Raw genomic sequence first — 16970 nt, 5'->3', positions numbered from 1 at the left:
CGTTTTAATAATCTCCAACATATCTGGAGCATATTTCAGAAGTTATGTTTTCCCCGTCTTTTCGGTATATCTATATACATACTTATCACAGGTGTGTTGGCTCAGTTGGGAGAGCGTCCGTCTCACAACCGGGAGGTCGGGAGTTCAAACCGCGGCCGCGTCAGACCAAAAGACGTGAAAAGAGTGCTACCCTGTCTGGCGTTCAACGATTTGTCGATCTGGCGCTGCACAGCGGCTGCCGGGCCGCGAAATTATTTTTACCACCGTAGTTGTGGACATCAATTTGAATATTCATGACTTGCGTCTTCGGAATAAGACTACGCATGCGCGTGGCCTTCTCTTTACAAAATTGTAGCCGTTCGCGTTGCATGCCATGAATGAATCAGCTCCCTCAAATTGCTGGTAGGCCTACCCTATAGCTTAGGCCTTAGATCTATATCTCGATCCAATTCTTAAACACTTATCAAATTGTTATTAATGACAAGACAAAATTTTAGGCCTAGCCTAGGGCATTTACTTAATTTCAAATATGGACCTGTCTAATGCCTGCAGCCGACTATAATGAGCTTGGTTAAGTCTAGTCCGTATATATAGAACTAGTTAAACAATTGCCTATTTCGAGCACGGGAAATTACAAACTTAGTAATTTTTAAAGAAAATGCTTATCAATCAATTACATTTTGTTGATTTAAGAGAGTTTACTCCTGCGATCGGCGATTGAAATAGCAATTCAGAGCCGCGCGTTAAACATTCACATGCATTTTCTGCGCACTGACGTTATGTAGATCAGAGTGGTCTATCAAGATCTAGATCTAGAGACTAGACTAGATCTAAACTAAATTTATTTAGATCTAGGACTATACGGACTAGACCTATTAAACCAAGGCTGCAAAACCCATTGGTCTAACGTAAGTAGATCTAAACGTGTAAGTTCAGAATTAACCAGTTATAATTAAGTTAACCATTAGTTGGCCGCAGGCATTAAACAGGTCCAGATTCATTGAGATACAGTTAATGCCCTAGCCTAGGCTATATAGCAACAGCCTATGTATAGCATAACATTTTGTCTTGTCATTAATGGCAATTTGATAAGTGTTTAGGAATTGGATCTAGATATAGATATAGATCTAAGCGTATATAAGGCCTCAGCTGGGCCTACAGGGTAACGGCAATTTTCGGGTGCTGATTCATTATGTCGTCATGCAACGCGCATGCGTAGTCTTATTCCAAAGACGAAATCATGAATATTCATATTGATGTCCACAACTGCGGTAGGAAAAATAATTTTGCTGCCGGGCCCACGATCAATTGGGCAAAGCAAATTTTCGGAGTATTTCATTTCATGTCTATTTCGAGCAGTAAAATATGGATAAAAAAAGTTTTTTTACATATTTATATACATACATACATACACACATGCATGCATACGTACATACACCCCTACATACGTCGTGTGGTCGTTTTGGGTCGTTCGCGTTGCATGCATGCCATCATGAATCAGCACCCTCAATAAATTGCCCTTCTAGGCATTGGCGGCGGAAGCCAAAAAAAATTAGGGGGGACCACCCCCACCTCAAATTTAGGGGGGACACGTCCCCCCCCCCCCCCCGCTTCCACCGCCCATGCTTCTAGGCCTCAGGCTTAGATCTACATCTCATTCCAATTCTTATACACTTATCAAATTGCCATGAATGACAGGACAAAATTCTAGGCTAGGCTACGGCTAGCGTAGGCTAGGGGGTTGATCTCATTGGTTTAATTAAGTAAACGTAAAGGTTGGGATTAAAGAATTACGATCTCAAAATGAGTTCAAACAGAATCCAATAAAAGTACTACTAAAGTGTTTGTATGTAATATTTGCCAAATAGCTCTGAAACAAAATGCGAAATTTGTGCTGAGAAATGAGGAAACTGATAAGCACGGAATTCCATCAAATGTCGGATATTTTTCGAAGCAATATTCATACACTGTCCCACATATGCTTTTCAGAATTGAACAAAGTCATCAAGACATAAACAAATCAATAGGTAATTGTGTTAGCAGTGGCGTCAACTACAGGGGGGGGGGGCACATGCCCCCCCCCCATCAGTTAGCGAAAAAAAAAAACAGGGGAAGAGGAGAAAGAGGGTGAAAGAAAGATAAAAGTAGTGGAGGAAGAAGAAATTATTGTATATTACATTATATTATATTATGGTATATCATTTTATATGTATTATATTACATAAGAAATATTTTCAATAACTTTATGAAACATATATCCTGGTGTCGCATTGTCTGTTTAATGAGATATCTAATCATGTTGTACTAAAACATCCCGTTTTCAGTACTTTATTCCCTCTCACTTCGAGTTTTTATTGTTTCATGTAGTGACATATGCTTCTTTTTCATGACATGATGTGATTGCCCCATTTTAAGGCCTGAGTATAAAACATTTCCAGTCCGTGCTTACGTTCGCATTAGTGGATTGGTGAGATATGTCTACTCTTCATAAATTCTTAAAAACAGTCCTTAAAATTTCCCCTTTTCTGGTCTGAATATAAAAAAAAATCAGGTCGCGTTTCGCGCTCGCATTATTTGGTTAGTGAAATACGTATGGTCTGAATTTATGCGAACAAGCATTAGAATGCCCCTCTTCAGGTCCGATTTTCAAAAATTTTCAGCTTGCGCTTCGTGCTCGCAATATTCTAACAAAATCAGCAAGCGCTTGGCGTTCTCATTAGATGACTATGGTGAGATATGTATGGTCTTCATGATTTCCTAACCTAAATATTAAGAAAAAGGAAGAAAGGGGAAAATGGAAAAAGTGAAAAACTAAGAAAAAAACATAAAGAGAAAACGGAAGAAAAACGGGAAAAGGAAGGAAAGAAGAACTCGTGAGAAAGCACCATTCAGAAATACTAATTTGCTAGCGTGATTAGTAAGAAAAGGGAAGTAAAATAGATTTAGCAAACAAAAGCGGGAAATGAAGGTAGATTGGAATGAGCCAAAAGCTAAATTGGAAAATGAAAAAAAAGGGACTAAGAAAAAAAAAGAGAAGTTAAACACATGAACGGGCTATCGAGGATTGAAAATAAAGAACGGGAAGAAAGATGAATGGCATATAACATTGTGTATAACGTCTACTATAAGCTTGCTATTTTTTTTTACAATAACGGGAGCAATTATTACCAAAAAAGTTAGCCAAGGGCTAGACATATCCTCCTATAATACGTTATATGACTCTACAGTAGTTGCCCCAGACCCCATCATGCAATAGGAGCTTTTTATCTGTAACCTTCAAATGGCTCTATAACGAACCTCCTGTATGCACCTTTCCTGCTTTAAGTTTTATGCCAATTATTGAAGCACTGGCGTACAGAGGGGGGGGGGGCGGTTGCATGCATGGTTCCACAGCCAAGGGGAAACACAAGAACATAAAGGAGACAACGAAATCAAATGAATGGGAGACAATGAATTATGTTATTTGCTTGAATATTATGACAAATCTATCACATAATTAGAATTTAATTTCAAAAGGCCAAATGACTCTAATATAATACAATTTTTTGCCGCATGCGCCATACTGTGCCCCTCTTTTTTTTTACTCACTTTTATATGCTACTGCCGCATAGAGCTTCGCCCTAATGCTCGCGAATAAGCAAGCAATCATGCTAACAGTGGCGTACATAAAAACAGAAAGGGGAATAGAGAAGGGTGAAATATGATATCATTTTCTGAATAATATGTAAAAATGTTTCAGAAAAGTTGATTAAAAAAATAAAAATTCGTCAGTGATTCGTATTCATTCTCTTGATAATTGAAATGAAGTGCAAGCATGCATTTTAGAAGCAGCTAATTTTCCCCAAAACAGGGGGTTTGAGCCAGTTCGTAAAATCATGCGCACCATGCGCACTGATTTTTATACCGTGTTTACACTTAATCGGCTTTAGAATCGGCTCGCGGTTCTGAACCGCGAGCTGTTACAGCGTGTAAACGCAGTGCAAGATAAACCAAAAGCCGATGCAGAATCGGCTTTTTTACTACGTGTAAACAGAAAGCCGATTCTGCATCGGCAATTGGTGCGCATTTCATTTACTTTACCATTGTGACGTAATTGTAAGCGCACGGATCGAGAGTTGTCTTTATTATGACGTATATTCAGCATCGGCTTTTGGTTCTGAACCAAAAGCCGATCAAGTGTAAACACGGTATTAGCGGCACAAACCCAGCGCCAGTTCGTAAATACCGTGTTTACACGCTGCATAAAAAAAGCCGACTCTGCATCGGCTCGCGGTTCTGAACCGCGAGCCGATGCAGAATCGGCTTTTTTGTTGCGTGTAAACGCAATTAACTTGCATCAGCTCTCGGTTCAGAATCTGCAATTTTGTACCGCCAATGTTGTAGGTTCAGAACCGCAAGCCGATGCAGAATCGGCTTTTTGACTACGTGTAAACAGAAAACCGATTCTGCATCGGCAATTGGCGCGCATTTCATTTACTTCACCTATTACCGTGTTTACACTTGATCGGCTTTTGGTTTGCGTTTACACGTTGTTACAGCTCGCGGTTCAGAACCGCGAGCCGATGCAAAATCCTGAAATGTTACGCACACCAACAATATACGTCATAATAAAGACAACGCTGGATCCGTGCGCTTAAAATTACGTCACAATGGTAAAGTAAATGAAATGCGCACAAATTGCCGATGCAGAATCGGCTTTCTGTTTACACGTAGTAAAAGAGCCGATTCTGCATCGGCTCGCGGTTCAGAACCTACTACTTTGGTGGTGCAAATTGCCGGTTTTGAACCGCGAGCCGATGCAAGTTAATCGCGTTTACACGCTATGAAAAAGCCGATGCTGCATCGGCTCGCGGTTCAGAACCGCGAGCCGGATCAAAAGCCGATTAAGTGTAAACACGGTAATTTATGACGTACGTACTTCAAAGGGCACGGATCCAGCGTTGTCTTTATTATGACGTATATTGTTGGTGCGCGTATCATTTCAGGTTTTTGCCACGCGAGCCGATTCTGCACCGTGAGCTGTAACAGCGTGTAAACGCGGTGCAAGATAAACCAAAAGCCGATTCTGCATCGGCTTTTGGTTCTGAACCAAAATCCGATCACAGTCATGTAAACACGATAAAAATCATTCATGCGATGCGCATGATTTTCATACCGTGTTTACACTTGATTGGCTTTTGGTTCAGAACCAAAAGCCGATGCAGAAACGGCTTTTGGTTTATCTTGCACTGCGTTTACACGCTGTTACAGCTCGCGGTTCAGAACCGCGAGCCGATGCAAAAACCTGAAATGATACGCACACCAAAAATATACGTCATAATAAAGACAACACTGGATCCATGCGCTTACAATTACGTCACAATGGTAAAGTAAATGAAATGCGCACAAATTGCCGATGCAGAATCGGCTTTCTGTTTACACGTAGTAAAAGAGCCGATTCTGCATCGGCTCGCGGTTCAGAACCTACTACTTTGGTGGTGCAAATTGCCGGTTTTGAACCGCGAGCCGATGCAAGTTAATCGCGTTTACACGCTATGAAAAAGCCGATGCTGCATCGGCTCGCGGTTCAGAACCGCGAGCCGGATCAAAAGCCGATTAAGTGTAAACACGGTAATTTATGACGTACGTACTTCAAAGGGCACGGATCCAGCGTTGTCTTTATTATGACGTATATTGTTGGTGCGCGTATCATTTCAGGTTTTTGCCACGCGAGCCGATTCTGCACCGTGAGCTGTAACAGCGTGTAAACGCGGTGCAAGATAAACCAAAAGCCGATTCTGCATCGGCTTTTGGTTCTGAACCAAAATCCGATCACAGTCATGTAAACACGATAAAAATCATTCATGCGATGCGCATGATTTTCATACCGTGTTTACACTTGATTGGCTTTTGGTTCAGAACCAAAAGCCGATGCAGAAACGGCTTTTGATTTATCTTGCACTGCGTTTACACGCTGTTACAGCTCGCGGTTCAGAACCGCGAGCCGATGCAAAAACCTGAAATGATACGCACACCAAAAATATACGTCATAATAAAGACAACACTGGATCCATGCTCTTACAATTACGTCACAATGGTAAAGTAAATGAAATGCGTACCAATTGCCGATGCAGAATCGGCTTTCTGTTTACACACAGTAAAAAAAGCCGATTCTGCATCGGCTCGCGGTTCAGAACCTACTATGGTGGTGCAAATTGCCGGTTCTGAACTGAAGGCCGATGCAAGTTAATCGCGTTTACACGCTATGAAAAAGCCGATGCAAAAGCCGATCAAGTGTAAACACGGTAAGCACATACGCGCAGCATCTAGGTCGGGTCGTTGACCTGAGCGCGCCATTTCAGAGACTTTATAGATAATAGTGTGAGCCAGTTCGTATTGTACAACGCCTACTTAGCTTGTTGCACGCGAGCAAATGGGAGGCTGAATGTCAAACATTCGTACCGTTGCACAAAAGACGTACCATCCAAAATGTACCGTCCAAAATGTACCAATACGATTTAATTCATTGCGCTCGGTAAAAATGAACAATACGCGTATAAGCCAGCTGGCTAAATGCGCATACAAGGCTGCCCAAGGTCATGTGCGCTTGTGGGATTTTGCTTTCTGCTTTCCGTATTTTTGCTCCCTTTTCATAGATTACTATAGGGATAAACTCTTTGTTTTTTTCATATTTTCGCTAAATTCCGAGGCATTGTACAACACAAATAGCGAATAGGCATGAGTGCAATGGTGCGAGATTTCGCATTCGGTGAAAGAAAGAAACGCACTATTCAACTCGGCTCACGCCTCGTTGAATAGAGCATCTTTCTTTCACCTCATGCGAAATCTCGCACCATCGCACTCATGCCTATTCGCTATTTGTATAAAATCGAAGGAGGGGTTGAGCCGGTTCGTAAAAGAATTAAATATGCTCTTATTCTGTATATTAAACGAATTTTGATCTGAAATTTGGAAAATCAATAGAGTGAATCAAGGACTTTCAGAATATGCAAAAAAAATAGATTTCGAAAATTTGACCGAAAATTAGGTTTGAGCCGGTTCGTAAAATAAAATTATGACATTTTTGCTCCCTTGGCGCATCTTGAGATATAATAAACTGCCTATACACCATCTGGCCACATCAAAAATTTTGCCTCGTTAAGCCACTGCCTTTTCATGACCGGGAAGTATTTTTGCTCTTGCCCCCTGGCAACCGACCCCTGTTACGCCCCTCTAATTAGATCTAATTCTTAAACACAAAGGCCCGTATTCTGATAGCGTGGTTTAACTTAACCCTGGTCTAAGTGTGGTAATAAACTGCCATATTTAAACCTAGGTTTAAGTTTCGTATTCCGATAGCAAGGTTTAAGTTAACCCTGGTCTAAGTGTGGTAATAAATCCTCAAAAAGTTAAACTCGCGCAGGGGGTAGTTTAAGCCTGGTTTAAATCCAACAAATCATGGCCAACAATTTTTTAGAATTTATGCCTATATTGCATTACAAGCTACTTTCTCAGTTTTTAACCGATTTTCATGAAATTTGGAACACACATTGTTCTCAAGGTAAGGAAGTGTAAGAAGTTTTTTTCTCCTTTTTTGGAGATTGTGTTGCCATGGTAACAGTATATTGTGGCCAAAATTTTGCCGTATAAAATACTTTCATCAGTTTTCTACCAATTCTCAAGAAAGTTGGCTCACACATTGATTTTGAGGTAAAGATGTGCAAGACACATTTTTTAATGTGTCGGAAATTGTGTTGCCATGGTAACGGTATATTATGGCAAAAGCTATGTATAAATCTTGCTGTTCCAACTACTTCCTCAGTTTTTAACCAATTCTCATGAAATTTGGCACATACATTAGTCTTATTGTGAAGATGTGCAAAACGTATTCTATGCCTAAAGTATATAATTGCGTTGCCATGGTAACAACATATTAAATATCGAAAATTAGGTGAAAAACTTGTGGTTTTTATTACTTTAGAATTTTTAAACCATTTCTCATGATATTTGGCACAGACTTTAGTCTTTAGGTGAAAATTTGGAAGACACATTTTTGCATATGTCAGAAATTGTGTTGCCATGGTAACGGTATATTATGGCAAAACTTATATAAAAATCTTGCAATTCCAACTACTTCCCCAGTTTTAACCAATTCTCATGAAATGTGGCACAAACATTAGTCTTGATGTGAAGATGTGCAAAATATATATTTATGACTTTATAAAAAAATCATGTTGCCATGGTAACAAATCAAATATCAAAGATGAAAATTTAGTGATTTGACCTATTTTATCAGTTTCCAAGTGGTCAATTCTATAAAAAAAATTGGCACATACATTTATGTTGAGGTGAAGATGTCTAATATATATTTTTGTCTGTATCAGAAATCGTGTTACCATGGTAACAACATATTACATAATGAATTAGGTGAAAATCTGAACTCCTTCATTAGTTTACAACCAGTTCTTATAAAAGTTGGCTCACACATTGGTTTTGAGGTATAGTTCTGCAAGACATATACACTACTCAAAAAAAGTTAAGGACCACTTTTTAAAACGTACATAAAGATTTTATACAGGGTGTTTTATTTCTGGAAATACCTCAGTACAACTGTCCTAAATGTCCTTAAACACGCTGTAATCAATTTCACGCATGGGTGGTTTCAGTTGTTGCACAATGTCTCTCGCATCACTGCACATCCTGAAAAGTGGGCCCCGAGGGGTATCAGCTACCGACATGAAGTGGTAAAAACGAATGTCTGAGTGTCTTTCAGGCAGTTCAGTAACGAGTGTGACCACCTCCTGCAGCAATAACGGCTTCACAGCGCTGTCTCATGGAGCTGATGAGGCGATTGATGTCTCTGACGTCCAGTGCATCCCATGCAGCCTCCAGAGCCACACCCAGCTGCTGCAGTCCAAGTGGATGGGCTTCGAGCTGCTCGAGACTCCTCCCCATCATGTCCCAGACGTGCTCTATCGGGTTTAAGTCCGGGGACCTCGCTGGCCACTCCATACGCTCAATCCCCTGGCCCTCAAGGAACTCGGTCACCACCCTAGCTCGGTGGGCACGGGCATTGTCATCCATGAAAATGATGTTTTGTCCCACATTTTCTGCAAATGGCACCACTATAGGTTCAAGGACCTCATCCCTGTACCTCACTCCTGTCATTGCTCCCCCTGGGACCACGTAGAGACGAGTACGGTTGGCGTAGGTGATGCCTCCCCACACCATGACGCTGCCTCCCCCATAACGGTCATGTTCTGCAATACAGGGGTCTGCAAATCTCTCTCCTGGTCGCCTCCAGACTCTCGAACGTCCATCATTGTGGTCAAGGGAAAATCTGCTCTCATCTGTGAACAGAACTCTACGCCATTGCTGTCTGGTCCATCTGACATGCTCCCGGGCCCAGTTGAGACGAATTCTTCTGTGAGCAGGGGTGAGTGGGACACACTGAGCTGGCCGTCTGGCATGCATATTGGCTCTGTGAAGTCGGTTACGGATTGTTTGAGTGGAAACTTGCCTACAACAGCAATGCCAAGACACCACCTAAGTGAAACAGATGTAGCCAGAGCCCTAGGGATGCTGGAAGCTGGCCTCAGTCAGCGAAGAGTAGCCAGAATGATGGGCGTGTCACACAGTGTCATTAGCAGAGCAAATCAAAGACACCGAGAGACAGGGCTATACTCCGAGAGACCCCGCAGTGGCCGACCAGTTTCGACAACCCCTAGAGATGATCGCTACTTGACAAATCTCAGCCTCCGCAACCGCTTTCACAGTGCACGCCGCCTCAACAATGACTTCGCTGCAGCAACTGGAGTGATTGTTTCCACTCAAACAAACGTAACCGACTTCACAGAGCCAATATGCATGCCAGACGGCCAGCTCAGTGTGTCCCACTCACCCCTGCTCACAGAAGAATTCGTCTCAACTGGGCCCGGGAGCATGTCAGATGGACCAGACAGCAATGGCGTAGAGTTCTGTTCACAGATGAGAGCAGATTTTCCCTTGACCACAATGATGGACGTTCGAGAGTCTGGAGGCGACCAGGAGAGAGATTTGCAGACCCCTGTATTGCAGAACATGACCGTTATGGGGGAGGCAGCGTCATGGTGTGGGGAGGCATCACCTACGCCAACCGTACTCGTCTCTACGTGGTCCCAGGGGGAGCAATGACAGGAGTGAGGTACAGGGATGAGGTCCTTGAACCTATAGTGGTGCCATTTGCAGAAAATGTGGGACAAAACATCATTTTCATGGATGACAATGCCCGTGCCCACCGAGCTAGGGTGGTGACCGAGTTCCTTGAGGGCCAGGGGATTGAGCGTATGGAGTGGCCAGCGAGGTCCCCGGACTTAAACCCGATAGAGCACGTCTGGGACATGATGGGGAGGAGTCTCGAGCAGCTCGAAGCCCATCCACTTGGACTGCAGCAGCTGGGTGTGGCTCTGGAGGCTGCATGGGATGCACTGGACGTCAGAGACATCAATCGCCTCATCAGCTCCATGAGACAGCGCTGTGAAGCCGTTATTGCTGCAGGAGGTGGTCACACTCGTTACTGAACTGCCTGAAAGACACTCAGACATTCGTTTTTACCACTTCATGTCGGTAGCTGATACCCCTCGGGGCCCACTTTTCAGGATGTGCAGTGATGCGAGAGACATTGTGCAACAACTGAAACCACCCATGCGTGAAATTGATTACAGCGTGTTTAAGGACATTTAGGACAGTTGTACTGAGGTATTTCCAGAAATAAAACACCTTGTATAAAATCTTTATGTACGTTTTAAAAAGTGGTCCTTAACTTTTTTTGAGTAGTGTATTTGTATACATGTGTTGGAAACTGTGTTGCCATGGTGACAGCATATTAAATCAATAAATGTGTAAGCACATCTAATGGATTGAACTACGTCTTCATTTTATGACATAGGCCTATGCTCATGAAATTTAGAACACTAGGTTTTGACTTGAGGTAAAATAATCTGCAAGGCCCATTTTCTCATTCATCAAAATATGTGTTTGTATGGTAACTACACACACCAAAATAAGATTAAGACAATGCTAACTGTTGTTTGGCTACAAAGAGAACTACATAGTAGTTTAGTACATGTAGCTGTAGGCTTAGTACTAGTTTTAAGGGGGTGCTAGACCTCTAGATCTCGAACTACAGTCCATAGCTGTAGATCTAGATCCTTTAGATCTAGTAATAGAAATAATCCAACAGATCTGTAGCCTACTTCATTTAAAGGCCTAGTAAAGTTAGATGAGTAGATCTACTGTAGACTAGCCTACATTTACTTTTTTTTTTAGAATCTACATTGAGCATGTTGAGAGTCTACAAACCTCTAGATCTAGACCTATTACATGTAGACCTAGATTGATATAGATCTAGTTCTAGGTCTAGATAGGGTCTAACTTTTAGTCTAAGTTATTTAGTCTACTAGATCTAGGCCAGCGTTAGACATTCTAGATCATACAGTAGACTAGATCAGCCAGTCCTAATGTTAGGGCTACCGGCTAGGCTAGAAATAGAATCTAGAAAGAATAGATAGCACAGACAAACGTTAGGCCAAGATCTAAATTCTTACATAAATCCAGGACAGGCCTAGTCTAGTCAAGAATGAGCTGTTGGTCTAGGTTCAAGCCTGTTTTCTAGTCCTGGATCTGGAAACCTAAACGAGTCCCCAAAAATGTTTAAAATTAAATAAAAAACTCTTCAAAGAAACAGATATGGACCTAAAACCGGAGTAGAGAGATGTCTAGGACTAATTCTAAATTTAGCCAGGCCTAGTTACTTGGCAAGCAATGCAGCGATAGTTGGATCTAACAGTAACACTGTAGGCCTAATGTAGACAGGAATAACCGTTGTTTCTGGGGATTTATTTTAAAAATTCTGACATTTTACTGTCGTATCACATTGCCTTGGTGAGAGAGGCCAACATAGACTGTCATAGTTCAGCGAGCAACCAATAGTAATACAGAGACTGTTCAAAGCTTTTTGTCTAAGTAAGAGTATCAGATCTATCCACTAGATCTAAGGTTAGAATAATCTGTATAGGCCTAGGCCTATCTAAGTTAGTAATAGTATGATCCCTGTCCCAGACCCGGTCCCAGATACTGTTCAAAGCTTTTTGTCTAAGACAAATCAGATCTATTCGTATTCCACTAAGTTTGTTAGATCTAACTCTAAGGTTAGAATAATAATCTATATCTATCCCTGTCCCTAAGCTAAGCCAGCCTAAGTCCTGAATATGTTGTTCTAGGCCTAGACCAATATGTATCTTAAGTCTCGGTCGCTCCACTAACTCACTAGACTACGTATCGTAGACACGTTTTGCTTCAGGAAAGTAAAAGTAAAACAGTCAAAACAATGTTCAATTCTCCTCCAAACAATTGGGCCTAGGCTAGATCTAACTATAGGCCTAATGTCAGACCCAAGACTACTCTCAAAAGTTAAAAAAAAATTCCCTTACTTAAAGTTAGAATAAAAACGTCGACCTCTTAACTTATTGTTTTAGATCTAGGACTAGAGTCTAGACTCTAGTCTAGAGTATGGTTGAGGGGAATCTATTCAATTTAGATTTTGACAAACATGAAAAGCAATGAATGGGACTGATACACAAAAAACTGTGCAAGTCACTCGGTTTGGGGTTGAAATGTTTTAGTAATTAACAAAAATAAAGAAAAACTTAAAGAAAATTTCTTACCATATATGGGTGATGAATGATTTTCTTTCACTACAATAGTTGTAATTAGTTTCCATAAAATCCAAATTTTTAAGAAAAAACAACTTTAGTAACATTTTTTCAACTTTGTTGCAATCATCCCTGCAGCAGTAATTTACCAAAAAGGTGCTAGTCTTGCCGGTTAAAAGAGGGTTATTATTTCCAAAAATAATTTTAAACCCGGGTTTAACCCAGGTTTAGTTAAACCCGGCTATCAGAATACCAAAATAATTAAACTACACTTAGACCAGAGGTGAGGTTTAGAGGAGGTTTAGTTAAACCAGGGTTAACTTTAGACTAGGGTTAAATTAAACCTGCTATCAGAATACGGGCCAAATTGTCATTAATTACAAGACAAAATTCTAGGTTAGGCTATGCTATGGCTTGTCTAGGCTAGGGCACTAACTTATCTGAAATCTGGACCTGTCTGTGATGCCCGCAACCGAATAATGCCACGGGAAGTTAGAAGTGGTTATAGTAACCTGGTAACAGTAAAGGGTTTTATATCTAGTTGCAGCAAATAATTAGACATTCTATTTCATTAAAAAAGTCTTTTAAATCAAGACTTATTGTCAAAATATTAACATAAATCTAGATCTGGTACATTAATGTAAACTTATCTTTGTAAAATCATGAAATTTCAGGTAAAAATCGATAATTCTGATGATCACTAACACTGAAAAAGCATATCTGGCACAGTGCATTAATATATATCGCTTCGAAAAATACCCGACATTTGATGGGATTCCGTGCTTATTTGGCATTTTTACGCATTTTATGTCAGAGCTATTTGGCAATTTTTTTTAATTTATACATACAAACACTTAGGTGGTAATTTCATTGGATTCTGATCGAACTCATTTTTAGATCGTTACCACAACTGGTATTTATCTTTAATTCCGAACTTTAAGTTTACTTACGTTAAACCAATGAGATAGTGCCTAATGCCCTAGCCTACGCCCCGGGGCCTACGGCGCTAGCCATGGTCTTGTCATTAATGGCAATCTGATAAGTGTAATTGGATCTAGATCTAAGCCTAAGGCCCACTCACACTAATACGAGGTTAGTAGGCCTATTGGTATACTAACCTCGCACAAAGATTTCTAACTAGCAGATGGATTTCTAACTAGCGACGCCACTTCTGGCGTCCACAATAACACACGATTTCTATGGCTTGATTTTATGTGTGCGGGGGCATGTAATGAGTTAACGAACCCTTGAGTGGCCAAGGCCTAACGTTAGAAGGGTACCGGCAATTTTAGGGTGCTGATTCATTCATAGCATGCAACGCGAGCGACCACAATTTTTCGCTTCCCGGCCGTGGGCCATTGTCAAACAAGATGGATGCTCGTCCACGGACTTTCAAAAGGACCATAAACAAGCTATATAGTAATATCGAGATTTGATCTCAGATTACACTCAACAAATAAAAATTATGTCACGCTTTCCCACCCTAAATAATACCACAAATATTATATTTTTACGATAGGGTGACATATCATATACCCTATTTTTATGCACCACTTGGGATAGGCTGCTAAAAATAGACAATATCCCCATGATTTTCGCCATTTTCAGTACGCGCGTTCATGATCGCCGATCGTGCATTTTGTGGACAAGCATGGTGCCCAACTTGTATGAAACTGGCTCCAAGGGGAATATTATTGTAGATAATTAAATTAGGCCTATTTCACTGACTTACCCGGTTATCACCAAACTAATGTTTAACATCACGTACTGAAGCTCCTTCTTGTCCCACTCATACATATCAGAAAAAGAAACTCTGTCGATATGAAGTTATCACATATATCCGCTGTTTAGATTCTGCTGTCATCGTGGTCGCTGTGGCGCCTCCGCATACGCCATTGCTGGGAGTACGGCTTTGTTTATACCTGTCGGCAAAATACGCATTCACTCTTGGCTGCCCATCAGCTATTCAAAATTTCCCGCCATTGTTCGCTCGTTCATACACTATCCAGTCACTGGTAAATACAAAACGGAATTCTGTAAAATGTGAAAATATTCGGTGACTGTAGATCAGTCTCACTTTATCTGTTTCTTCAATTCTCACCGAACAGTCTCTCTTTCTCTGTTTCGAGTCTTCAAAGTTTCTTCGATTCTCACCGAATATTTTCCCATTTTACACAACAATCCGTTCTGTTGCCTACTCCATCTTTTCGTTACCTTTCTTTTATTTTTTTTTCATGTTCTTATTCACATGTGTTTTATTCTGGTTTTTTCTATGATATTCATGTAAGCCTCATGATGGTCCGATAAACGGCCGAAAGCTTTCATAATATAATCTCTAAAAGCTGCGTCCTGCATCATTGGGTCAGATGCATAAAAATTAGCAATTGCTGGCAAGCAATCGCTTCAAGCACAAGCAATAGCTAGCCAAGCAAAAGATTATGCTTCAACAATTGCTTTATTTCATATGCATAACCCCTTGCTAGTGCTTGACTGTCCCTTTTCTTGCCTTCAGAAAGCTATTGCTAGCGGTTTGAACAACAGCGACGTCACGCTATGCTAGTGAGAACACGACTCGCAGAAAAGGCAGGACTCGAACACAAAGGTGTGGCAGAGCAAATTACCGTTTTTTTCCTTAAACATCTTTTCCTCAGACGTGATGTCAAAATAACTCGTTTCTTGCTTGTTGATAAATTCATATATGTGGAATTTGGTTAGCACTTATTAGGAAGGAAACAAGGACATGTAGGTTACGGTACGCTTCTCTCTCAAGTGTATAAACATGATTTAAAAACGCGAAAACCCTGATGAAGTAAACGCTCAAGCTGCTCTGACGGAGCTTAAAACCCCAACAAGTGCTTAAGGACGTTCCACAGTTATATTTGTGCGCATTATGATCTGCGCATAGTTTACACTCTGCGCGCTGACGTCACAATGGATGAACAGATATTAATTAGCTGCGGGTATGAGCTGATTTTTCTCGTCTTCTGCACTTTAACTGCAGATCCGATGCGTTATTTCATGAAGCTAAAAAATTGAATTATTCCATGGACCATTCAAAAAAATATTCTCTACGATTTCAAAATACTTTACTCTGCAGTGCTGCCAAGAATCACGAATATTAGCCCGAGTTTGAATAAATGGTAGAGTGGTTTTGATTTTTTCTTCACATAGATACTAAGCATTCGGCCCATTTTTGGTGTTTTAAAAAGCACATTTGCTCTAATAAAAATGCTGATAGTTTAAAAACAAGCACATGAACCCCTATTTCTTAATGTTTCTACCTCTTAGGTATACCTTCCTCTACAACTCTGCAAATTTTGGTGAAAATGACATGGATTTTGAATAAAGTGCAGCATTTATTGTACGTTTGTATTTTGTTACTGAAATTTTACATTTTTCAGATTGGGATTTTGTTATCTTTTACGCCATTTTTAAGAACTGACAGTGCTGTTAAACTTAAAATTGCAAACAAATAGCACTATTAACAGATTCTCCATTCTAACGATACAATTATTAACTCTCTTGTGAAATTTGATGACTTTTTCATGTATTTTGAATGAGTAATGAAGGTTTAAACTCATTGTAGTAATCTTGGGCGGTCTAAAAATGCCAAATTCTTTTGAATGCGCAATTCTTAAGAACATCAATTTGGGTGAACTTTGAAGCTCTATAGCAAAAAATCAAGCACATGGACCTATGTTAATTTTTGCATATTTCGAATATTAAGGTTCTAAAGTATCTATGTGCAAAGTTTGGTGAAAATGACATGGATTTCACTTTAATTGTGGAACGTCCTTAAACGCACACGCAAAATACTGGCTTTATGCGTACGCCTTTAGCAATAGCTTAAAGGGGAATCCAACCCAAATAAAAACTTGTTTTTATAAGGAAAAGAAAAATCAGACAAGTTGATAGGTGAAAGTTTGAAAAATATTGGACAAACAATAAGAAAGTTATGAATTTTTAAAAGTTATAAATATTGGTAATCACTATACCCATGGAGACTTCAAATTGGCCGCATATGGGAAGTCATAGTGATGTAAGGCAAGGACTACTCTTCCATGTACTCCAATACATATTATGGCTAAAATGTCATTTTCCCCAAAAGTTTTATTTCAAATTATATTTTTCTTTCATGAGGACATAAAACAATATATACTACCTGGGTTATATTTAGATTACTGCCCTAGGGGAATGGGTACTTAGGAGAAAACCACAAATCCCTGATAATAAAGTACATGGCCTATGGGAAAGTTGTCCTTGCCCCTTGTCATAATTTACTCACTCAGTTGCCAATTT

This window comes from Lytechinus pictus, chromosome 7 (genome assembly GCF_037042905.1).
Source record: "Lytechinus pictus isolate F3 Inbred chromosome 7, Lp3.0, whole genome shotgun sequence".
Taxonomy (NCBI): domain Eukaryota; kingdom Metazoa; phylum Echinodermata; class Echinoidea; order Temnopleuroida; family Toxopneustidae; genus Lytechinus; species Lytechinus pictus.
Note: the sequence above shows the minus strand (reverse complement) of the source record.